Below are 27,538 nucleotides of genomic sequence, written 5' to 3'. Positions count from 1 at the left end.
TTTTCTATCATTTTTTTCACTTGATTTCTCAAACATCCATTAGGCAACAAATTATTGACACTCACTGTATCTATCTATCTATCTACATGTCTAAACGGTTAAGATAAATTTTGTAATTTCAGTTTATGTTACCATTTTTTCTTAGATGTCGGAACTCCAGATTTGCAGAAGTTCGAACGAGGGGATCATACTGAAACATGGAACTTCTACCTAAAATTTCAAGAGGAGAGAGCAGAAGCACGCCAGGGAGCAGTGGAAAGTGCAAAATAAAATAATTGCCACCGTCCTGCTTACACATCCTTTGAAGTGGTGCAGGCTGAAGCAGGATTGATTAATTTCAGGAATTACGTAGGTTTCAGAAACCAAAAAAATATGCCCTCTTTAATTTTTTTAAAATATAATAAAGAATATTTCTTCAAATTCAACTCTGAAACATAAAAGTACAACATTAGAACAATATTTTCTAAAATTTTCATTTGCAAATTTAAAGAGGCTGATCTTTTAAAATGATTTTCGGAGACATAACTCACATAATTTTTCTCTGAAATCAGAAAACTAAATATTTGCTATTAGCAGTTGAGTAAAAGTTATATTTCAACGAAAGTTTAAAAACATGAAATTTGTTTTCAATAGCATTTTTTACAAGAAAAAATGGCGTATTTTACACTACATTTCGCCGTGCAAAATAAGGTATGACCAAGGAAAAAAAAAAACAAATCCTTGTTTAAGTTTTAAGCAATCAACTCTAGAAGTATGCAAATTTTCGATGAAATTGATGCATTAGTTTTCGAAAAATTTTGCATATAAATCTCACAAATTGAGATTTTAAAAAGAGCTTTTACAGTTGATGCTTCTCAATTGGCTTTAAATAAATTTGTAAAGGCTCTATCCTAAAGTTTTTCACTGGCTTGAAGCTTTGAGATGAGAAAATATTCTTCACATGTTGTACTTTGTTATCAAAGAATATGTATATATTTTTTTTAAAGTTCCAATACTACAAAAAATTTCTACTAGGGTGTATACCCCATGCTGGCGTATACACACTAGTAGAAATTTTTTTTAAAAATGCCTTTTTAAAGCAAATTTCCCATATCCTTGTAGGAAGAAACGTCAGAATTTTTTAAAAAAGGCATTTAAAAAAAAATTCTACTAGTGTGTAGACGCCATAAAGCTGTTAAGGTAATCTAGATATATTTATTTATTTTTCATTGAGATAAGATTAAATATTGAAAAAGAATATACAGGTAAACAAATACTGTCAATTTTTCTTGATAGATTTTCCTAAGTTTTTGCTTAATTATTTTGAAAATAACTTTTCTCATGCTGTTGTAAAATTTACTCCCTAGTTTTTGCCAATATTGTTTAAAAAAGCTTTAAATAACAGATATTTTTATGATACCTTAAAAAATAATAATATAATAAAGTTTAAAGTAGGTAATGAAATAACTAGGAGTTATAAATTCTTATATTTGTGTTAAATTGTAATTATTTAATAGTAAAATAAGGAATTATAATGATATATTGTTTGAGAAACAAGTACTATTTTATTGTAATATATTCTAAATGTTTACTTAACCTAATTATAATTTTTTTATACTTCTACACTGATGTATGTATATGAGAAATTCAAATCTCACTTAAGTAAACTTCTTGGAGATCATTTTTCAATCTTTGTTAGAATTTAAGTCAAATTTACATGTAAAACAATTAAATAAGGCTTAGAAATTCCTTTTATAATATTTTTCTTCACTGAGAAAATAAGAAAATAACGACTAAAGTATAAACTTTTTATTCTAGCCGTTACTTTTTATTTCCTTAGTAATGCAAAATATTATAATAAGAATTTCTAGTTTTATTTAATTGTTTTCCAAGTAAATTTGATTTTAATCTTAACAAGGGTTAAAATTAGTCATCCAGGGGTTGAAAGAGGCGAGATTTGAATAAACTCATGACAAGGGTTGTTTTTCCGCTTGCCAGGGGTTGATGGAAACAAGGATTGAGTGTAACCCGTGTTACGGGTTAAGCCATACTCCTTCCAGGGTTTGACGAAACAGGGTTTACGGTATAAACATGGCGAGGATTGGTTTTCATTCTTGCCAAGGTTTACTGAGAAAAAGGTTTTAAAATATACCCCTGACAAGGATTATGGTTTACTCTTGCCAGGGTTTGACGAAAACAGGGTTTAAAATATAATCGTGACGAGGATTGGTCTTCATTCCTGCCAAGGTTTACTGACGGCAAGGTAAATCAATATCCATAACAGGATTTGATTTTCTACCTTTTCAGGGTTTGGTTGAAACAGGGTTTAAAAAATACTTGTACGTCAAACCTTGCCACGTTTAGGTTGAAACAGGGTTTGGCATCAGTTTGATAGACAAACCCTGTTTTACATACCCATTTAACCGTGGATTTTTTTGAGTGTAGATACGGCTTAATGGCCTCTACACTCTAGAGAAATTTATGTCCATATTGAAGTAAATTACCTACGCTTCTGTAGAAAAAACTCTTCATATGGACATAAATTTCCCTAGTGTGTAGAGATAGAGGCCATTAAGCCGTCTTTCGGCTTAAGTCGTAAGTGTGTTTAGGGCACCAGATCTGAAGCTCGTATAACTCTAAGTTTTCCCTAGCTTATAGAGTGATCAATCACAACCAATTGCAATACAATTGATCTCAGATTTCTATCTATCTCAAAATTAACTTTGTGCATTACCCCACATGCTGACACCAAAATCCCTCAGAATTGACAAATATTTACACGTGTGGAAATCATGAAAATTCACCTGCAAATAATGAAGCGAAAAGGATGATGTTAATTTTGCATTTTATAGCGGTGGCTTTTTTTCTCTTTTTCCCTTCTGGTGAGCACACAGGGACCCATTTCTGTGGCTGAGGGTGGAAAAAGAGTTCATCAACCACTTTGTCATTAAGCCGCATGCACGTTGACTGAGATGCGGGGGATTGGATGGCTCGATGGGATTGCGGAAAAAAAAACCACACGGCCCTGAAGGAGGAAAATCATTTTATATTTATTTAGTCATGCACGAGGGAGTCTGTTTACACCTCTTTCTTCCATCATCATATCTGCTCATGCGGCATCAGGCCAAAATCGACCGCGGAATATCTCTTTGGCGGGAAATTGTGCGCCCCATGCTATATAAATAGTCATCAAGTCTCCGTAAAGGACTATATGCCATAGAAGAGGGCAATCTCAAAAGCGGGGGTCGCTATACAGTGGCTTACAATAAAATTGTATGTATGCTCTTCGCCCTCTTTTGTGGTAGAAAAACATCCTGTGATTTGCAGCAATGAATATTAAACCAGGCCACGGTGAAAAGGGGGATTTATGCGTCTGTGTGCCTTCCATTGCGCCATGGATGAACAACTAACTTAAGACGCGACGTGAGGGTGGAGGGTAACCTTAGACGACCATCCTTGTTCATCTCCCTCCTAAATTATCGTACCGAAAGGTAGGGTGTCTTTGTTCCAGAAATTAAAGTGACCATCAGTCTTTTAAAAAATTGGCTTTTCCCAAGAATAATCTATTCTAATTGTTTAATTACAAACTTTAAGCATGTTGATGATGGTACCAAATTCGATGTAAATAAACACATCTGTTTCGAGTCAATAAAGACATTTTTAATCTCTGATTTTGCTTAAGTAGACTATTTTTCGCAGAGAGATAATTCTTAGAAAGCCGAGTAAGATTTTATGTAGAAAATTTGATAGAGGAAAGGGTGGTAGTTCACGTATGCGTTTATTTTCTTTCTAGTATAACACAATAATTTCAAGAATTCCTCCTTTATCTCTCCGGCAAAACCATTGTTTTATTAATAAACCGAAAGCGTGTCGTGTAGGCCATTTTTTTGTCCATACGAAAATGGTCCTGCTTTATAAAAAAAAACGTTTTTTTTTCAAAGTTAAATATTTAAAAGGCTCTATAGAACGTATTTCTAAAGAGAGTAAGGTGAATTTGACGGTGTTGGAAAGGCCTTGGAATCCCTCGCAAAACTCTAGATAATAATTTTTTATCAGAAATATTGTATCACTTCAGTGCATTTTTTAAAGAAAATTTTGATATAATCTATGAATCGTTGAACGTTAGAATCATTAAACTGAGAGATTATATTTAGAGGTCAAAGTAAATCAAACGAAATCAATTATCAAGTCAAATTATTGGGTAAGATTTTTAATAAACCGACTAACTTTTAGAATGGTAGCTTTAAAATAATATAGATGACCTTTTCGACAGTCCTTTTTCGCAGGAAATGTGTTTGTCCATTTAAAGAAAACTTCAGCAATGATCTTTTTAACCTTGGCGATATTTGAAAATAAAACTTATTTATATAAAACCTGGAATAGTTTTTTGAATACTTCAATTACTTGTAAGATCGCTAATTTTATTTGCTCCGCTCTCTTAAGAGGATCACATTTTACTGTATGGTCTGTATTTACTATACAAAAAAATAGTTATTGTCTATAAATAATCGTAATCGAAAGAAAAACACACTACCGTGGTCTCAACGTAGACTTTTCACTTTTCTTTTACATTACTTTTATATCGGTTATGTTAGCTTCAATATTGAAGGTAATGATTCATATTATAATTAATTCGCAATTACATATCATAGTAAAAATACAGATTGCAACAGTTCTAAAGACTTCTACTAAATACTTAAACATTTAATATTTAAGTCTTAGGTATTTATATATAAAGACTAAATTTATTATTTTTTGTTGACCCTTACAGGGGTTAACTTTTAAGATGGTTTTTTGAGATTAAGTGTTCGACACGAAACAGTTTACGTATGAAAAATTTCAAAGAATGAGGTATATCTTGAAAAATAGTGCTATTCTAATGGCAAAATTAACATGCTTTTTTAGCGCATTACTGTTCTTAAGTGTTTCTGCATTATCAACTGTTCTTTATGGTGGTTCCTGTCTCGACTGTATTCCTCAGATCTCAATGTGTTTTAAAACCACCAAACGGTCGTGACAACAAGATCAAACACAAAGAAAAGTCGATAATGCAGAAGCACTCGGGAAGAGTACATTGCTAAAAAACATGTTCATTTTTTCATCGGAATGATACGATAAATCCTTTAGGAAAAAATTGCAAGACATTAATAAGTAGCGTATAGAATTTTTCTGCTATGATAGAGATCTAAGTCAATATTTCTCCAAGGAAAGAAAGTTTTCAGTTAAAGTTTGTTTTCAAGGACAAACAGCAAGTTTCAATGATTTATCTCCAGTCTTATATGTACCTCTTCTCATCCTGTGACTGTCCCCTTTTTTTGCAATAAAATACTTCCAGTTGAGAAACTCCACCATAATAGGGGGAGAATTCCCCATGATGGAATTTTATGTGTCTCCTGACCACTTGGGAGAAAAATACGCCATCCACTCGTTGGGCATTTCAATTTGTGTAAAATCTGCTGAATAGTTATTAGACACAATAGACAATGACAATATTTCGTCTTGTCTAACCCCCCAACTCTCTTTTGCTCCTGGGCAGAAAACTTGGTCCATTTTGGAAAAGGAAAATACGCTTCAATTCACCTTTTTATCCCCCATTGCTCTTCGCACACCACATCTCTAATTCCATTTACTTTTGGCGGCATTTCATTTAGTTAATGGAAAAGACATCCTGGCTCACTGTCTTCGAACAATGTGGAAAATTTATTTATTTGTTGTTTTTGCACCAATTGAAAATATGTCTTATCTTCTATTGTTTTTTTTTCTTCAACATTGATGGAATGACCATCAAATGAATTGTTTGTTTCTGACTCAAGCTTTTATCAGGTGTTCCCGGGAAACCTATCAGTGATTACAAATTCTTTCCTTGTTATTTGGAGCTTTTAGAGAGCTTTGTGTATTGTGGACGTGTAACTATTGAGATATTTGATACAATTTATTTATTAAACCCCGTGTACTGTCTGCATTTTCTTCCTCTTGAATTAATTTGCAAAACTAACCTGATTACCCAGAAAATCCCTTTTCCTTATGCTAAACTGCATTTTTTCCCGTAAGGATAAGCTGCAATCACTCGTCCTTCCCCTTGGACCATTTATTGTGAATGGGTGACACAATGAGCAGTGTTGTGGAATTATTCATAATGTCAAATATGTATTTAGAGCTATGAGAATAAGAATAATTTGCTACCATTCATCATAATTAGTCCAAGAATGACTTTCTCGCTTCTAGTCAGGATGCCTCATAGTTTCCTCATCATTTGTTCAGCGTGCTTTTCTATTGCTCAACCTCTGGAAAAATATGCATCCCATCTTCCCCCATTGCTTTCCATGAATTTATTATGGATGTTGTGAGTCGGTGAATGTTTCTGCACCCAGAAAAAATCTAGTGATAAGCTCATGTCAACTCATAGGGACTGTGATTCTTTCATTGGAAATCCAGTTTAAGAACCTAAATAGAATCCGGCTGATTCTCGACAGAATTTAGCCTATAAAATTTGGCAGGGCTTAAAATGCCATTCTCAGTGTCGCTACTAAATGCCTTATAAATTTCCAATATTTCAAAGAGTTGTAATCTTCTACAAGACCTTTCATTTTGGCCTTAAATTGACAGTAGTGATTCCAATAACGGTTAACCGGTGACCGAAAAAACGGTTAGCCGTTCCATTCTCGAGACGATTTCAAAATTTGTTTTAAGCTCAGGCTCACTTATTTCAAAGTTCAATATTATAATCCAAATTTTTAAACAAGTTTTTAACCGGTTAACCGGTTTCACGGTCTTCCAAAACTATTCTAAAACCGTGGCTATTTGGAATTGACTAATTGATAGGAATGCAAGCACCATGCCTCGGATAAGATGGGATTCATGACGAAGAATAAGGCACTGTGCAAAGGATTTAGCTTTAAAGCTTAAAGAGGCATAAGACCACTTAAGTAAAAGCTGTAAAATAAAGTGAAAGCCTTATTCCTTTTCATTAAATCTACTAAAGTGCAGATTATATCAATTTTGTATCATTTAACAGTATTTTCGGGAAGAATTTACGGATAGATGTGGATAGGTTTATTCCATCTTTAAAGCCAAAAATTATACCTGCGAAATCGGGGGTTTAATTTTTGGCTTAAGCGTTAATCCACTGTTTAAATTTATTATATTTCTCGTTCAAGCATTAGAAAACGGTGGATCATCCTCGAATTATCTTTATACTTCGATTCAACATTCAGCTGTAAATAAACATTTTCAGATTATCCCTCTGACTGCTCCATCTGGTAGCTCCCATACAAACAAGCCATGTTTTAAAGCCATCGCACATTACAGGGCAACAAAACGATAGCTTATATTGTTTAATGGCAAATCACGGGTATTTTCGGAATCCTTGGTGTATCTTGAACATATCACCCGCAGAAACTTATAGTCCATCACGTCAACTTTTTCAGATATCTTAAGAAATATTTAGAACTATTTTTATGAAACTTTCTTTTTTTTAAATAACCGCATATCGTAAGTTGTTGGCGCCAAAGAACGTTTTCTAAAAAAGAACTGTACTCAAGGAACATTTTCCTAAAAGAAACCGTATCCCAATCCCTCCATTTTTCATGTTTCCAGATTTTCCTCAAATATCCTCGAATATTCTTTAATTACGTTAAAAATATTGCCTCAATTGCATCCTTTTGTCGTCTTTAAAGAAATATTCTTCTTAAAAAAGCAGATAGGATTGCTAAAGTTCATAGGGTTGTAAAGGCACCGTTACTATAGAATTTTAACAAAAGGTTCTGAGTATAATTAATTGAAACATTTCTTCCTCTGAATTTATTAATCAAAGTATTCAAATAACGGTATCTTTTAGGACCCTGTTATCTTTAGAGGTTTTAACTCTTTTTTGAAGTAGAATATCACTGCAGAAGAGACATTCCTTCGTAAAAAAAGGATACAATAATTTTTTTAATGAATTTGAAGGATGGTATTTACAAGGAAGATCTGGAAAATTGCAAGGAAAATGAAGAGATAGAGTTTGTTCCAGGTTCCATAAAAAGATAAAGTTTGTTCCAGGAAAAATTTTTTTGAGTCCTTATTTACAAATTATTCTTAAAAAGGACCGATATACAATTAACCTTTATTGTATAAAAGGAGTATTGCAAAAAAAATCATTACAATTCTTATACATATGTTTTATGCTTTAGTGTTTTTTCTACATACTTTTGGGGTTGGTCCCGAAACAAAAGTTGTTACCTTTGCCAATACCTATTCGATGGTATAGGTCTCATTCGTGGCGAAAGATTGGACCGTTTTGCCCATTGTCCTTTGTAAAGTAGTAAAATGTCATACTCGTATATGAATGTGTTGATTAGAAATACCTCATCTCTTCTTTGTCACATTTTGTTCCACGTTCCCCTACTTTGTGAATCTGAGCTCAATCGGAAATAACTGACTGTGAACTGTAATATTGCAATCAACTCCCTGGCAAGTGGCCTTCAAAGTTGAAGCCACTTTCTCACATTCACATACAGATTCGTATGGAAATTTTTCTGCACTCGTGACCATTACACGATATATGTCACAATTGAGGTGTGGCTTGTATACACAGGACTCTGTGCCTTGTAGAGAGGGATAAATATTCTATATTTTCATCTAAAAAAAATTTCGGAACTCGAAGTATAAGCTGAATTTGGAAGCAATTTATCAGTTGACTTCAAACAGATCCATATAAAAAAAAACCTTTTGCCAAGGGGTAGATTGCAATAGCTGTGTTTATGAAAGAGGCACAACTAACGTAATCGTTGAGGGAAGATGAATGAAAGGTATAGCTCCGTTGAAAAAGAGGTTGGTGTAGTCAAGGGATCATTATCAAGGGTGGATTTTTAGGTGGATCCCCTCTTGGGTGTTACAGTAAAGGGGCCACCTCAGATGGCTTTGGCAATACAACTAGGAATTATCCACCACTCTTTGTGATTAAAATATGAAATATTGCCATCATCAAATCGCCAAGTCGCGAGGTATTTTATCGCCAATCTCGAGATTAGGCTATTAAATGTAGCAGAAGCAGTGATACACATTTCCGACATGTAATCCAATTGCAACCAATTAAATTATGACATATAAACACGTGTCGTAGTATTCACATAAAACCTCCTTGCCCGAAGGGGTACTTTTTTTTCTTTTGCCTAATTTATTTATATTAGCTCACTCTCCCGAATGTGTTGTTTCCTCTGTGCCAGCACTTTTTGGCAATGGAAGATAAATATTTTTGAAACATGATATAAAAGGGTGAGGACCTCTTTTTACATTCAACCCTCCAGTGGTCGAGTTATGTTCTGAATTTACAGAAATTGTGGGTTAGAGATTATTTGATTTACTGAGGGATTCAGAAACCACGAGGAGTGTTTCATTGCAAATCAATATTTTGAATAAACACTACAATCATTCATCATTTTCGGTTAACTCCAGGGAATATTAAAATATTCATTTAAGTATTGTTTTCGGAATTATAAATAAGATTATAAAATATAATGATATTGTAAATAACAAAAAAATATCTTTTAGAATTGTATAGACATTAGCAAGCACAGCAAATTTAGTACACCAAATTTAGTACCAAAATTTAATTTTAGTTATATACTAGGGTAGAGTCAGTACTTTTCGCCACCATTAAGCTTTAGGGGCCTTGTAAGCTGTGATATTTTTGTCAGACTAAAATTAATTTTTGTATAAAGATACTTTGAAGCAATATCTATCTATATATCTAGGATACGTCTCGAGAATTTTAGAGAATCTCATTGAAAAATATGCATTTTCCCCAATTATGCTTGTTTCAGTACTTTTCGCCACCTGTTTTAAAACGAATGTCAATTAATTAAGAGACGTAATAACGTATTGGCATATAAGAACAGAACATATTATGAGTGTTGAAATGCTACTTATTCTTAAATGCCTTAAATTAGTTGTTTTATATTAGGTGGCGAAAAAGTGCTTACATGGCGAAAAGGGCTGACTCTACCCTATAATGCTATTCCAATGAAATATTCAAAGCAGAAATCTTTCTTCTGAACAGTTTTTGAACGTTTTACTGTTCTCAAGAGCTTCTGCATCATCGACTTTCTTTGGTGTTGGTTCCCGTCTCGGCTATTTTCCCCAGTTCTCGCCGTGTTCTAGAACCACAAAACAGTTGTGACAGGTACCAATACAAAAATGCCGATTATATAGAAGCACTTGAGAACAGTATAGTGCTAAAATATTGTTCATTTCAATCGGTTTTAAATCGATAATGAACTGGTTCATAACCGATAACTAATTTTTAAACGAAATTCAATTATATTACTCCTCAGATATTTTGGTCAATGTTTTGACTGATTTATATATTGATTCAAATTGATTGAGAACCGGTATACGATAAATGATGTGAACTTGCTTTTGAGGTATAGAATCGAAGTCACAAGATCACGCACTTTGTATAAAGTACAATACAATGTACTTTGGTTTTTCCTATGAATACCCCCTGAACTTTACATCAAAAGAGCTATATAGAGGAGAATGCACTTTTACGGTGTTTTTATCAAAAAGAAAAAAACTCCAAGAAAAGAATTTTTGGTAGCAGCTGAGGGAGCTGGGAAAGTACGTAATGTGCCGTAAAATGAGTCTTTTGATCTTCGCATGCATTTCCTTTCACACCTTATTTGATAAGTTTTCCGCCTGCAACACCTCCTGCAGAGAGCACTCCTGCAATTTCATGATAATTTAAATATCAGAATTTTTTAATGTGCGTTCCCATTAGGCAAAAAAAATCTAGTTCATTTTTGTTAATCCCATTTCGGTGGAAGTGATTAGAAATAATAAACATTAATTAATGATAATTGAGAGAATATCTCCGATGTGGTATGGAATTTTCTTCTGCGCCAGCATATTTCAGTGTGTGTACTTTTCATTGATGAAAACGGATGGAGAAACCATCTGGAAGCGCAATTTCTGTACACATTCATTCCGATAAATCCCATAAATTTGTTGGGCCTATTTGGGAAAAAATCTCAGTACATATTAACTAAAAATGTTGCATTGGAAAATATGCACAAAATTGTTTCAATTTCCTGCCAAAAACCACTCTTCTCGTCAAGATGGTATTTTAGGAAATAAATTCATTTGAGATAATATTGAAATTCTCAAAAATATGACTTTGATATTCAAATTTTCAGTGAAATCGTTTAAATGGTTTAATTATAGACAAAATGAGGAGATTTTCAATGATCACCAGAGCAGCGATCTTGCTATTTAGAATATTTAAGCAATAAATTGCCATTCATGAAATTGCAAATGATCCATTTTCGACTCATTTATGCCCATTCATTTCAAATGAAATCGACAAATAATTACATAATTTTTGCAAATTACACCAATAAAACCCTCTCCTTCGGCATCTTTTTTCTTACCCTCCTAAATCCGGAGAACCAATTTAAAATTCATCACGAGAAGTGAGATATTCTTCAAGGTTTTGTCCAGGTGGCGGAAAATCAAGCAAAAAACATTCAATTTCATTCAAGATAAACACATTTTATGATTTTTTTTACCATTTCATTATGCCAACTTGTTGCGAAAATGCCAAAGATGAAAAGACGTAATTACATACTTGGTGTAAATAATTCAGAAGAAATGAAAATTAATGACTATTTCCAGCCACGAGAGATAAACTTTCTTTTAATATACAAAATTGCGGTATATAAATTCGTAAAGTGTCTCACACCTTATTTTTTTCTCAAGGGGCAAATTGATACAAGTCACTCTTGAGTCCATTTATCAATAAATGGACAATTCTGCAAATGAGAACTTCAATAAAATGTCAGGCAAATAAAATTCAGGCGCGTGAAGTTTTCAGGGGGCTATCAACATTACTATAATATTGAGTTTAATAAATTTTTAAAAACGACATGAGGTTATGTGAAGACATCTTACGTTTGGCTGAATTAACCTTACACTTACATAACCTAATTTTTAAATCTTTTTCACCTTTGTTTAAAATTCATATTTCTAAATTTTAAGAATAGAAAACAGGATAAAGATAAAATGTTTTGATGATTTAACCAAAGTGTGTTTGGATATCTTACTTGGAAAGAGTTATGATAAAAATTCGGATTGTGTTAGATCTAACCTAAAATATTTTCGATAAATGATTTTAATGTCCAAAACACCTGAACTTATTTTTGTTTCTTTTCTAAATTCAAACAATTGTAAAACAAATTAAGCGATTTAGTTATCTTTTGCTGTAACTTCAGAAGTTTTTTTGCATTGGATGTGTATTAAATTGTAATAACTGTTTAGGTTATGCTAAGACGTCTTATGACCAGCACACAATAACTTTTGTTTGTAAACATGTTTTCAAAATTTCGCATGAGAAAGAGCGAGATGACTAGATCTATGTTTCATTCACTCTCTTTGAAATGTAAAAAAACATGTTTAGCAAACAAAAGTTATTGTGCGTTGGGCATTACGTTGACAGAATTATCCTTAAAGTTATATAAGCTAATTTTGATTCGCTACTTCTGTTTCAAGTGCATATTTCCAAATTTTAGGATTAGAAAACAAATTTAGATAAGCAGGATTTTATGATTCAACCATAATGCGTTTTTCAGGGCAGACTTTAATTAATTTATAATTAAAAAATTGATTAGAGCTTTCTTGATCGTAGCTAAATTACTGATCCAAAAATCCTTCAAATGTCAGATTAGGGGAAAGTGGCCTGCCTTTGAATGTACCAAATTAAAATATTTTAATTTTTACTTAGTTCCCAAAGCAAAAATACTATTCTATAAACAATAATTAATATTATTATTCACTATTTTCTAATAATTTCTTATTAATAAATCAGATTGTTTTGGGAAATAAGAGAAAAATTGAAATATTCAAAGGCTGGCACACTCAAAGGACTGTCACTGTTTACTAGAATATTTTACCAAATAATGTATGTATATATGTATTTATTTTTCATCTTAAGACATCACCCACCCCCCATGCGTCCGTCGCCGTCTTAGCGTCGATTACCAACTTCCAGAGTAAAACAATGGAAAAACTCTTTCACAGGTTGTATAAGCCATATTAACAAATATAAGCTGCATTGTTGATTTATGTTATGATAAGATGTACCTTGTATTTTTAAGGTTAGGCTATACATAACCTAACATTTTTCTAATTTATTTTGTGCTTTATAAGTAAATAAGGGACTCCAAAAAGATTTAATTTTCAAAATGTTTATAATTGTTACGATTGCTGCCAATTTATGAAGAACGGTATCAGGAAAATGTCAGAACCGTGAGGAAAACGGTAAAAACTCTGTATCATAGATCGATTATGTAAACTCATACGGTCAAATAGAAATATTTTACACAGACAATAGAAATTCAGTGAGATATATCAAGAAAATAGTATTTTCTAATTGTTATTTTCTAAGATCTTTCAAGCGTTCTTTTGCATGGAAAATGTTTTCATCTAACTTAGAAAATTTCTAAATATAATAACCTAAAAATATCTTCTGAAAAATATAACTTTACGGTTTTACTTGTTTTATACTTTCGGCATAGTAAAGTAAAATGAAAAACCTTGAAGCTTGTACAGTTGTAAAGTATAAAATTTAGCAATAGGGGAAAGTGACCATGCTTGATACTGTAAAATGAAGTCCAAGGTTTGTGATTATTTTCTGATTAACACACAAACCGAAGCGATTCTTGCACTATGACAAAAAAATGTCTCACTTACTAGGTTCATAATCCAACCTCAAATAGTTCTTGGAAATCCTTAGATTTTCCTCAAGAAGAAAATGGAAATTCAGTAGCGATTTTTATACAAGTTGGGTCCGGGGTCTTCCTGTATAATAATTGATTCGACAATTCGGAGGCCCATTTTCACTGCAAAAAATTCACCGGATACAAAAAATTGCACATCAATATTTAGACGGAACTCTAATCTATCTGCTTAAATCGTTTGTACAACTGGTTTTTAATTTTAAAATCACTTTTATGTAATTTTTTCTAAGCCATGTTTTTATGACATTAGGGCGCTAGCGAAAACCATTTTTTCACTTTGAGTCCATGAAAATGTCATTCTGCAACCTTAAAATTCAGGCAACAGGGTTGAAGATTATGTCAATTGTCGATAAAATTGGCGGATTGCAATATGTGTAATTATGAAATAATCACATCTAATGATATAGTTGCCACATTAAAATTATCATTCATGGACCCTTCTTAAAATATAGGATGGACACAAGTAGAATTTATGAATTTGTTACCACCCACAAAAACAGTGTCCACCAAGTAAAAATATTTTTACAAAAATATTAGTACTGATGACCCCTCTATGTGCCTATGATAGTAGTTTTCGTGAACAGCGACATTAATTAAGAAATACTTATGAAATATCATGTATCGAAATTACAGCTTTGGGCCTATTTTTGATTTTTGCTTCCTGAAACTAGGAAAAAAGATCTAGAATCCTAATTTTTTTAGGAAATGTGAGGCTTAGCACCAGCTATTGAAATATATTGCGATGAGTCATAACTATTGATTAACATAGGAAGAAAATAGTTATTATCAAGCTTGGATCGTATCAAGCATGGTCACTTTCCCCTACATAACCTCAAAGTTACATAACCTACAAGGGTACATTTTGATTCACAAAGTGTCCTAAATTTTGTTTACGAAAAGAACTCTCATGAAAAATTATGCTATTATAAAGCAAATACATTTTGGAATACTTACTTTCCAAATAATTTTAAGCTAATAAATAAGTCGTGAGGTTATGGGGTATTGGTCAAGCAACACCTTAGAGGTTATTTTAGGTTAAGGTGATTTTATTTGAAATCTTTCATATAGTGAATATTGAACATATTCCTCATTAAATCCATCTGAATGACTAAATGGCTTCTGCTTTTGGAAAACTTTCCTCAAAATCCGTGTGATTTTCAACGAATATTTACTACTAACTTTGTCCGTCTGGGGAATTCGTGATGATCATATAATATGAGTGACTGGTGAATGACTCGAAAATCCCTTTTTAATCTCACCATTTGACTCTCTTAAGTGAGTGCTAATACCTCCATAAGACCACAATGTGGAGTTTTGAATTGAAATTCTCAATTAATGTGTCTTCCACCTTCACTCCACCATCAATCCTTTTTTCCCTATGTCGCCCCTTGAATTTTGCTAAAGAGACCACTTCTCGGGGGAGATCCCATTCCCCCATTGCAAAAGAAAGCGGAATAGGAATAACAAGCGAAAAATTCCTTGGAATTTTCCACTATTTTTCCTTAAAAAATTCCATAGGAATTTTCCATAATAGGTTCCAAGGAAAATTTAATGGATTTATGCTGGATTTTTCCTATAGAATACATCCATGGAAATACTCGTGGAATTTATGTGGATTTTTCCACCAAAATAAAATGGAGAAAAAATGAAGCTGTCACATGCACCTCATGATTTTACTTCCGAATTTTATAGAAACGGCAGAGATTACGAGGATTATAATATGTTTTTATAAACCAGCAATAACGAATTGACACTTTGAGCAATAAAAAAATATTTTATTAAAAAAAAATTTTTTTCCTAAAATATATATTAATTAACATAAAAACAGCAATATTTTAGGTTGGCGACCTATTTAATGTAATCACTTCATTATTATCTACACGAAACGCAGCATCGCATAATTAATTATATTATAATTGCCACATGAATCACTAGAAATGTTTACGGAAGGTTTGGAAACAAATTCTAAAAGTTTTCGCAACACCATTTTATTTGTTTGACATTTCAGAAAACTAGTGGAAAAATCCATATAAAACACTATGGAAAAATAGTGGAAATTTCCATATGTTTTTTCCAGCTTATCCCGCGGACGTTTCACGTGTGAGTTTCCATATAAATCTTCCGCGGAATACCGCGGAATTTAACGCTGGAATTCCAGCATGTCGTACTAGTAAATTCCATGGAGCACTATGATTTCCATGGAATTTCCGGCTTTAAATTCCATAGGAAAACTTAGTGGAATTTTAGCGTCAAATTCCAGGGAATTTAGCCATTTGGACGCAACTTTTCCATTGGAATTTTTGCGGAATTTTGCTATGGGGTCACCATGAACCCGAGGAGATGTGCTATCTTTTAATTACATCTTTGCCGTGTGGCAAAAGAAGGAGCTACGCCATGGAAATTCGCCACTGAAGAATAAGTATAAAACACACCCAGTCAGCTTGAGTATCGTCCCAAAATAAAAGAAGATGTGGCACCCATTATTTTGCACTCAATACTGTAATTGAGCCAAAATGGGAGGTGAGAAGCTTGATAGATTTTTGCAAAAGACTTTTGCGCACAAAAGTTTACCATGATGCAGCATCTGCAGATGAGTGATGGCTCCAGAAGAGTATACGTTTTCACCTTTTCGGACAGATTCTCAATTAATCCAACACGAGAAGACCAAGGAGGTATTCAAGAGCGAATTGGAAATGTTCGCTGTGGATTAGTTATTTCAAATGTTCAAAATGCAACATATGTGACACATGTCAAATAAATGTCAAATTCTTTGTCCTAATTTATGAACTGTTTTTGGATTGAGATAAATAACAATGAATTTTGATATCATATGATATTGACGAAATGAAGTTTAACTGTCAAATAAGATGTAAAAAAAATTACTATTATTTAAATATGTCATTCAAATAGATGAAGAAAAGAAGAATAAGGTTTCAGTTACTTCAAAAATTCTTCTTCTTCTTCTTCTTCTTCTATTTTATGTAAGGCTGTCAGACTCACTCGGGTCCATATAGCCATCCAAATAGTTTTGTTACATGCGATAAAAATGACAGGTATTTGAACTATCATAATAACTGTGAAACTTACAATATAATTTCGAATATTCAAAAATTTGAATAAAATGATGTTAAACGGCTATGCTTATTTGAAAAAAGATAAACAAGTCGCAACAGCATTGTAGATAAAAAATCATCAGATTGTTGACAAATTGTCTACCAGCTAAATACTTTTCACACCCAGACCACTTGGATATTTTAGATATCTTGCACGTATTATGCAACTGAGGTTCAATCAACCAGTTTGTGTGGTCAGAAATTATCTCATTTTGTGGCAAAATTGTACGAAAATTTCAACTCAAGAGTTGTTGATTGCGGGGGCACAGGAGTTTAGTGAGGAGAGGCCTAAATGACTCGCTAAGATTACAAATGAAATATTTCCCTGTTTCACATATTGGCAGAATAAATCTTTTATTTTTTTTTTACCATTTATACAAAAATATTATATTTTCTCCACACAAACCAGTTCTTTTTTCTCCTCATCGGCACAAAATTCTCTCACCGGTGTGTGTGGAAGGAAATACTCTCTCAAAAGGCTATTGAGAAGTATATTAAAAAATTGATCGAAGTACAAGCTTTGCGAAAAGCAAGGCAAAAAGAAGCACGCCAAGAATTCGAAACATATTAATCCATTTATGGGATACAAAAGACGTCTTGTAAAATCGAAATTCCACTCATGAAGTGCAGGAAAAAAGACTTCACTAATTACTCTGCTTGAGAGGTTTTTTTCTTCTTCTTCTTTTTCTCATTTTGCCAGAGCAAACTCGTGCTTAGGTTGAAAAGATTAATTTTCCAGGAGAATTCCATGAAGCATTCTTCTTGCTGCTGAAATTATCAGCATCGTCCCACATACCATTTATCGTGGCGAAAAATCTCAATTCAATACGATATTGAAGTGCAATTGAATCAAATTGCAAGGTAGATATAAATTTTTGTCCATTGAATAAGTGACATGTTGTAAAATAATAAAGATTCTACTATAAGTTCAAGGGGATAATGACACTGAAATATTTGTGTAACATTTATAGCAATTGGAAATTAATTGAGAATTGTACAATATGTAATTGAAATATAAATATTTCCAGAACAAAAAATCTATTGTAGTGAATACATTTTGAATACATCAAATAAAACTTCCCATAAACTGTCCTATAAAAGCTATTTTAACTTTTTATTTAGGTATAGTAATGGAGTGAGCTTTTCAAGAATTTTTTAATTAAGGTAAAGTGTCCTATAATCAGCCGCTTCCTCAACAAGGCCAGTAGTGGGGTTATTTATGCAATTTAATTAGATTTGCTATAATATGATCTAACCGATTTAACATTATAGGTCTATTATATTTATTATACATAATGTAAATTAGTAAAAAAATTACAGAAACTGATTATAAAACGTTCAAAATTGGTTAAATAATTCCACCAGAGTTTAGGAACCGGCCGACTTGATGGCACTTTACCTTACAACTTTGAAGATATTAAATAAAATATTTTGTAAATAATTTAATTTAAAAACCATAATAAAAAATGTGCCATAAACTCGTGATATATGTAATAATTTTAGGAGATTTATTTGAAATTTACTTTATAGAAATACATATATTAAAGTCCACTATAGTTTAATCTCACTCCTATAAGTGCCATAATCTTGACTTATAGTTATGACTTGCTATAAAAATCATAGCGTTTTGAATATTAAGTTAAACAATACAATGAGTTATTCTCCAGGAAAATTTTCATTTTAGCTCTTAAAGATCTAGAGGAATTTTTTTTCATTTCCAGCGCATACAACTCTTTAATATAATTTTATGAAAAGTGCTATAAAAACAAAAAAAATGTTGCTCAACTTCGAAAATAGCTTGAAAAACTGAATAGTCCCTCGTTTACCATATACCTAACATCGTGTATAAAATTCTACTGATCTCCTAATTTGTTATTGTATTAAAAATGTGTCATAATCGTAATAATGAGCAATTGATAGTAACTCTTTTATTTCTTCATTTTAAGATTTTAGACCGGATGTTCTGTTAACATCCACGCAGCCTGGATAGTAATCCATTTAATAAATTCAACATAGTGAGAACTCCTAACCTTACTTTAATACGTGCTATAAAACTACTTTTCCATTGGCATTGTCCTATAAAATCCGACAAATCTTATTTTGAAAGTGAAATAGTAGAGTTCTTCTGATGCACATAAGTTTACGAAGTCTTCCTCTACAAAACTAGGAATTGTATTTCTTTTTACTGCTTAGGGGAAGACCTTCAGGCTTCGAACGAATGAATCTGACCTATTGTTTTAGGAAATGTATGGTTACAGGTAGGTAAAAAAAATATTAAAGGAATGTGGGAAAAAATGAAGTGATCGAAGCCAGAGTGTGTGAGAAGCCTAGCCTTCCCCTACTTTTAACTAGTAACTATCAGATATTATTTACAAAAATGTACCATAAATTTAAGGAGATTAGATCAAACGTAGAGAAATTTAGTAAATTGCAACAAGGGGTGAGGCCGTATAATCTTACACTTAAACGTGCTATAAAAATCATTCTCATAATATTATCCTATAAAAACTAACTGATATCGTTGTGAAAATGTAATAATGGTATTCTCTTCGTGAGAGAATCACTAATTATGCCCCCGGAGAAACTATTTCTCATTCCTGCTAAATAGTAACTATTTGATATTGTGTGTGAAATGTGCCATAAACGTGCGAGAAGCAGATGATCTTGGAGGGGTTTTGTGGTGAGAAGTAGCTGCGTGCGCACGTTCTCTTGGGCCATTTTCGAGGAATCGAATCTCCATCCCGAGTGATTTATGAGTGCACCCATCTGCCTGTTGTGGAGGACGTTCCCGTGGCTGCAACTAGTGCGTGTAATTATTTCTTAATTCATATAAATTACACGTTAATCCACCATCGTGTATCCGTGAAATGTGAAACGATGAAATGAGAGCGAGAACAAGATGGAAAATTCATGTGAAAATTGTACGTGGTGGATGTCTTCCCCCCAGAGAAGAGTAAAGAAAAAAAAAGGCTCAGATGGGTAATTGAAATAAAATTTATGATCTCCAAGGTGCTCTTGCATGAATGGATAAATCATCTGTGTCGTCGATTTATTTTTTACTGGTCTCATGGTATTCTCCTCTGGGTGAGACCATTTTCCACCCGTTGCACCTCCACCCACCACAAATAAATTTGTGAGAAGATCGTGACTGGGAATTAATGCTATTGACTGGTTAATGCAATGTGTGTCAAATCTATGTAAAAATCTTAGGCATTTACATGATGTGGACAAGTGCTTCTTCTTCCCAGAGAATGACCATGACATGGATGGAATCCGGCCACGAAATTAAATCAAAACACACCCTAAACTGTGACAAAGAATCTCGTGGAAAAACCATTTTAGAAATTTTCTCACTAAATTCAGACAGATTTGCAAGAGGTCATCTCCACTGGCAATTAATTTGAATTATGTCCCGCCGAAACATAAATAATCAATCAATCACTTGTTGGCTATATAGAAAAATTTTAACACCCCAGACAATACTAAGAATAAATATATTTCTAATGTTCTGCCATCTCGTCAAAAGTGCACTTGAGATTATGTTTTGCTTTCGTAAAATCGTAAAAAGTCCATTTTTATGACTCTGTCCCATCAAAGTTTGTGTCTATAAGTAATCTCTTGGTCATATTTCAATCTTCTCAAAACTCACACTCTAAACATCTTAATTTCACAGACAATTTCTGCTGATTCGCCCCCATTCAGGCCCCCTGCTCGCGTCAACAATCAACTCATCCCAGACATACACTATAAGATGGGACACTTCGACGATGAAATCGATTTGAGGAGATGAATTTGAGAGACTCACTTATTAACTTATTTTTCAGGCAATAAACACTCCATGAGTGTCCCAACTGGGGGCCACCACATGAGCCATGTGCGAGTCAATGAGTGGGAGAGATCCAATGGTGCTCTTTGCCAATTCCAGTGGATCTGATGGCTGTTGGGAAAAGTGCCATTTGGAACTCGTTTTGTACCCTCCATGTCTTTTATCTCGTTCAAGCTAAAAGGTAAAATCACGCTTCCTCAATAGTCCATGCACACAAATTTCATTCTCATTCTTGCCATTTGTTTATGGGCATTCGATGGAGCAGTCGAGGGGATTACAAATTTATTAGGAATTGATAAAATATTATGTGAATTTTAAGTGGTACTGATTCCACATCGCTTTAACGTTAAAAATAGTTGGTAACAGTGCTGATTTTTGTATCTTAGAGACTTTAAAAGTGTGAAATAAAAAAGCTTATAAAATTAAAAGGTTATTTTTTATTTTGAGGTTATGTTAATTATGATCTCAAACAATTAGAAGTTACTACTATCAAAAATTCAAAAGATTTAATTTCAAGTTTAGTTCTTATTTTTAATTTGTTTTTTCTAATGGTCCCTATACATAAGCGAGAATCATTAGTAAATAGTATACAGTGCTGTCTCTCTATATGCACACTCTCTATATGCACAGCTTTTGTGTCGGTTGCATTCAAAATCAATTTGTTTACATTTTGACAAAGTAATAAAGAAAATTATTTTCTTGGTAACTAATTTTTCTTGTTTTTAATTTTCTTCATTTTATTTTTCTGTCTCATATTACATTTAAAATAACACGGGAAATTCTAGAACAATAAAAAAATGATAATTTATTAAAAGAAAGAAAAAAACCGTTGGGAATTTCAAAAAAAGTTGTGCATATTCAGAGAGAGAACTGTCAAAAAAAAGTACCCAAATTGTGCATATAGCGAGACAGCACTGTATCTGATTCTAACCTAAGAAATTTATATACGATTTTATTGCTCTAATTTGTAGGGGGAGGTGGGGCTACTTCGAGCTGTGAGGCTAGACTGTTATACTACTTTTTCGCCTATTTCTAAAAGAAGCTGGTTCTTACAATTATTTTATTTAGATCCACAATTATTTGATCTATCCAAGTTACATCATGTTGAAACCCAGTTTCCATTAGAAATATGCGAAAAAATCGTATAACAATGTAGCCCCACAGCTCAAAGTAGCCCCACCTCCCCCTATATAAAAATATTGGGTAGCGGAGAAAAATAATTTTGAAGTTAGATTAGATTTTAAACAAGTGTAACTGCACAACAGTGGTTTTTTATTGTTAACAAATATATTTTAATGAATTTAAGTAAATTAGTAAAAGAAAAAAATTAATTAATTTTAAGGAAAAAGCATATTAAAATTATCAGAAAATTTCCGTTGATTTGAGGAGAATTTAGATCATGATCACTTGAATTATAAAGCAATTGCTCAATCACTTAACAAATATATAGGGAAGACCGGTAGAATTAGACAGTCGGTTATATTTTTCCCTAGAAAGAACATTGAGCAAACTACTCTTCATTCAGAGCAAGTAATTCTCTTTATATGCATTGAGATATTTATCAGTTTAATTTAAAATGTTTTTCACAAATTATAGGCATAGAGCAATTCCATTTTCTGGCTAATTCTGCCCCGTTCACTTCTCTAGTGTATGAAAAATAATGAAATATCGAGTGTTCTTAATAGGATTTGTATCGATCGACAAAATTTTCAGACTAATTCCAATATTTCGAGTGTATTTTGAATCAGAATAATAAAGACATTCTACAAATGATCAGTTATATCTTAAATTTGATTAGAATGAAAAAAAATTTGAGCATTACTCAAATTTTAATTACAATTTAGAATTTTAAAATCAATAAAGTTATTATGTAAGTTTTGATAAAGGAAAAAAAGAGTTTTTTTCATGTTACTTTTAACAATTTTTGATTCTAGTTGTTTCAATTACGCCATTAGACCCATTTATGTAATGATTTAGGTTTTATACTAACCGAAATTTGGTATATTATGCTTCCGGTAAACGTTTTAGATCAGGAAAATTTCATAAAGCCGGGATTAGCATCTCTTTCTTTCTCAAACCTATTGCATTTGTCAATCTCACTCTTTCGCACTGTTCCTCTTGTTTTAAACATCTCAGCAAATGCCATTTAGCTCAATTGAATTTAGAATGCGAAAGAATGAGATAGACATTATCGTTCATGAAAGAGAGGAATGTGAAATTTAATTTCATGAAATTTTCCTGATCTAAAAAGGTTTGCCGGAGCCATTACCAATCAAATTTATCTTTTATACTTCCTAATGCTTCCGGCATATATTTTAGATCGGTCAAATTTTATGAAATCAAAATTGGGCTCAAAATTGGACTGAACTAAATTTAATTTGGTGTGATGGTCAAAAGAAGAAGAAGAGTGCGAAAAAGAGGGATAGACATATGCAAAATTTTTAAGAAAGAAAGGAATGTGAATTTTGACTTAATGAAGTCTTAATCACTTGAACCGTAACAGAGTAAATATTATCGTAGTAAAACTATTCCAAAAGCTATTTTAGCTTGCATTCCTTAAGCTTGACGCTTCAATATAAATATACGCTCAATTTTGTGATGAAATTAGTAAAATTTCAACAAAAAAATTAAATTTTAAACGCCAGTGAAAATACCATAATAGTGATTCGTGTCTTGACTTGATGTTCAAATGAATAAGACCGATTGAGTTTAAAGCTAAATAAAATATCAATGATACGTGTAAATGTCAAATATGTCCGGTAATGAAAGTATGACCAAGACACAAAAGATAAACCAAGATGAACTCTGCAAGCTATTGGTTAAGTGAAAAACGACATAAGCCAGGACACAAACATTTCTGTGCTTTCTGGATTAAGAAATTTTGATTTAACGAAAAATTACCAGTTACGAACGTTTCGGGTGTTTTGGGCAGTAGGAAGTAGAAAAAAATAGCAGCAAATCTGAGTATGGGAAGGCTTTCAGGCTTCGCACACACTCTGATTCGAACACTCTTTATTTTTCCCCATATATTCTTTTAATGAATCTGACCTATTTTTTCAGGAAATTTGTGACTTAAAAATAGTTAAGTATATTGGTAGATTTGTCAGATTTATTAAAGGAATATGGGAAAAATGTAAAGTTTTCGCAACCAGAGTAATGTGCAAAGTCTAAAAGGCTTCCATTCTTCATCGTAGAATTTTATAGTTATGCGGTATCTTTCCGTACAGAAGTAGATATTGAAAAATTCGAAAACCTATTTGAAGATCGAAAAAAGAGACTTTCTTACTTCTTAATACTTTTGCAAGGTGGCGGAAGTTACATCATGTTCGAATTTCGAAGTGCTCAAGTGTCAAAAAGTGACGGTTCTCACATTGTTGTAAGGAAAAAACAGAATAGCGACGTCTACTGTTCTTGCCGCAGTATTTAATCACTCCATAATCACTGAGTAACTCTTTTGCCAGCTTTTTAGCGTGATATTTGATAAATTTTCCCCATCTTGTTCGAAATTTAGTATGAAAATTCGAAATTGAATTTGAATTCTTCGAACTTCAACGACTTTTTGTGCAAATAGAGTTCCATTTATATTTTATCCAAGACACTATTGGAGAATCAGAATCTACTTCAGTTTGGGCTCTATGTGTCTTGGCTTACTGCTTTTCCTATTTTGATTGCATATAAACCCCAAATGTTTAGTATGTTGCACACCCCTCGAACATGAAAATGCACATGGAAGGTGAGTGCAGTGGAAAAAGTTGAAACTGATGGAAGATTGCAATAATTATTGAATTCAATTTAACATAAATCTGATTGACACAATCTGAGTGTATCAGTAAGAAATTCGAGTTTATTGCATGAATCACCCTAAATCAACTTTCAATATATTTTAAAATAACACTTAATGAACAAATTATCTGTGTTGGGAGTAAATTTCATTAATTAAACTCTCAAATGCTATCATTAATGCGTTTTACGGTATTTTAATCGAGGGCTTTTTTAAGTGATCTCCCCGTGAACGGTGAGTGACGATGCAGAAACTTTTTGGGGTACATACGTTGTACACATCTTCCCTTTATGATTGGTAGAGACAAGACGCAGTGCAGTTATATGCAATAAAAATAATTAAATTTTCACGATGATGAGGAAATACTGTCGGCTTCAATGTGATTTATATGGATATAGGAAAGGAAAAGAAAATTTAATAGCTCTATTGGGTATCCAAGTGAGATTGAAATAGAGTCGTGTGCCTGTACTTTGTGTGTACAAATATCCCAAGCACAAGGAGAGGTCTCATTGGAATTCTGTGGAGTGTGGAGTGTTGAAAAGAAGAAATTTCAATAAATTTGAACAATTTATATCCTTACGATTTGCAAATGTTTGCAACTAATGAGAAGTTAATGTACAATCTACGCAAATATCCAGCTTTTAAAAAATAATTAATAATTACAAAATATAAATTAGCGGTAGAAATTGAATCGCGACTCATGTGGTCGTGTCATTTCTTCATGTATCTTACTTCTTTTCCTCCTTCAGAGTACCCAATGGCAAGTTTTACCAAGGAGTTTTCTGCTTAGATTGCAATCAAACAGTATTAAATTGATAATTGCATATTCAAACAAGGAGTTCCACAAAGAAAAATAATCATATTTAGTAACTTTGATTCACTGTTCTTTTTCTTTTTTAGAAATGAGACGTGAGAATATAAACAATAAATTTACCACAATCCACAGATAAAAATTTGATGTGGGAGCTTCCAACAGATAATTTCATCTGATCAACCAATTAGTGACAAATTCTGCCCAAGAGATCTTCAACAGAACGTAGAGGCGTCTCAGGGCATGTTTTTCACACTTGAGTCTCGTAAAACGCCAGGATTTCGTGGCTCCTCTTCACTCTTCATCTCATCATGTGTTTTGTTTACACCCACAGAATTGGGAATTCAGACGCACAATTCAATTACAAATTGAGCTTATTAAGAGGAGACCCAAGGAGGATGTGTACTTTTTTTCCTATATTGAATCAGAGTAGAGATTGTGAAGGTGAATAGTTTTATAGATTTGATAATAATTGTTAAAATTGACATTAGTTCCAATATAAAACTCGCTGATAGACCCGGTGGGGGACTGTACATTTTACTGCTCGAACTCAAAGAGAGTGTAGTTATACAATCCGCTCTTTTTCAACTGGTCACGTTCATAGAGCTTAAATGGTAAAAGATATCAATTTTCGATCTGCGGTGACCCCCAACAAAAAAATATCTCCAGACGTTTTTCCCTTTAGGAATAGAGCTTGAGTGTTGAAATAGTAGCAAAATATCTTGAACCACAATGTGGAGATAAAAAGCCCGTCCTATGTAAGGTATACTAGCGGAAAGGAGGGGAACTGAAAATAGAAAGTTGATATCTCTCATTGTTTGGCTTCCAGATCAGTAACAATTCCAAAAATAGAAAAAAAAACAGTATTTTCAAATATAATATGATTACCGATACTCTACCGATTCATTACCGATTGAAACCTATGCAGCCGTGTTGGAAATTTCAAGGCCTTTCAAAAAAATTCAAATTTAAGAAATTCTGCTAAAAATTCAGCCCTCTGCAGCGCTTAAACTTTGCCCTAAAAAATCAAAATGGCGAATTTTCTGATTAGCTGTTTAGAGCTGTTTATCTTTCCCTTTTATAATTACTATATTGAATTATAATTCCCTTTGATTCAACGAAATTTTCACTTTTCATATCCCGCATCTTTGACAATAGCACATCTTTGACATATAATGTCACGATATTTATCTTCTGTATTTCTGTCCTTCCTGTCTGGTCCTTACCAGATCTACAGACCAAACGCTCAAAGATAGTGACTTGGAGTCCTTGGAGCCCTCGTTGCATTGGTTGCATCATTCCTCCTGGAGATCTCAGTGGGGCAATAATCAAGATCATTAGCTCTTAGGCAGTGGCGGATACCGGGTGAAAAGCCCGATCAGCAAATGATAAAGGAGGCTTCGGGATATCAAAAACAAAATTGTGAATTCAAAATTGTATATAAATAGATTGGGGTGCCCATCACTCAGGATTGATAAGAGGCTCTCTTTAGTGTCAAGTGTATAACTGATTTTAGCAAAAGGTGTGACCACATTGGAAGAATATCCCCAAAAGAAACCGTTTTTCGAACGCAAAAAAGAGTTTTTTCTCGAAAATTTTCGAAAATAAGTTCAATTTTTATTAATCTGAGCTTGATTAAAAATCAAAATCCTTAAGAGTACCTTTAGGAAAAATAAAACTCACTTGGGAATTATTTTTCGTGGAAACTGTTTTTTTTAATGCCCAACGTACAATAACTTTTGTTGGTAAAAATGTTTTTGACATTTCAATGAGAGTAATTCAGATCTAGATCTCATCGTCTCGCTCACTCTCATAGAAAATTTTGAAAACATATTTACAAACAAAAGGTTTTGTGCGCTAGGTATAATTCGTCGATATAGCCAAAGGGATACAAAAATGTTCTCATGCATCTGAGTAGCTTTTTATTAGAGGAAATAGCATTTGCAGTTTTTGAGAATAATATTCCAAAACTATATTCTGAGACCAAAAAGCTTTCAGACTCTTTATCGACATAAATCTTATTTTAATGCGATTTTGATGATTTTAAGTGGTTTAAATAGCCTATAAATAGTCTTCAAAAAGCTTTTAATAAGCAAAAATAAGGCAAAGTACCCTCACTCGACCAGGTTCCTCAACTCGACCGGTGGGTCAATTTTTGAATGTTTGATGGTCAAATTCGTCAATTTCTATGAATTTGCCACTGCACTGGTTCGTATTATTCATGGAATAATTGATCTAGACTAGACCTATTAATGT

The 27,538-nt window shown here is 32.8% G+C and overlaps 1 protein-coding gene and 1 long non-coding RNA gene across 3 annotated transcripts in view; one reads left to right on the top strand and one right to left on the bottom strand.

The window, feature by feature from the left end:
• LOC129804014 (protein Wnt-1-like) overlaps positions 1 to 27,538 on the bottom strand; it is an 80,821-nt gene that overhangs the window by 30,778 nt on the left and 22,505 nt on the right. The gene's annotated exons all lie outside the window — the stretch shown is intronic.
• Positions 19,561 to 25,870, top strand: LOC129804017 (uncharacterized). 2 transcript variants are annotated; one of them, XR_008751930.1, is made up of 3 exons: positions 19,561 to 19,667; positions 20,689 to 20,871; positions 25,372 to 25,870. It is a non-coding gene; the product is annotated as an uncharacterized LOC129804017 (long non-coding RNA). The 2 variants fall into 2 exon arrangements; XR_008751929.1 differs by having other exon boundaries at positions 19,561 to 19,673.

This window comes from Phlebotomus papatasi, chromosome 2 (assembly GCF_024763615.1).
Source record: "Phlebotomus papatasi isolate M1 chromosome 2, Ppap_2.1, whole genome shotgun sequence".
NCBI classification, from domain to species: Eukaryota; Metazoa; Arthropoda; class Insecta; order Diptera; family Psychodidae; genus Phlebotomus; species Phlebotomus papatasi.
Note: the sequence above shows the minus strand (reverse complement) of the source record. Positions and strands in the feature narration are given on the sequence as shown.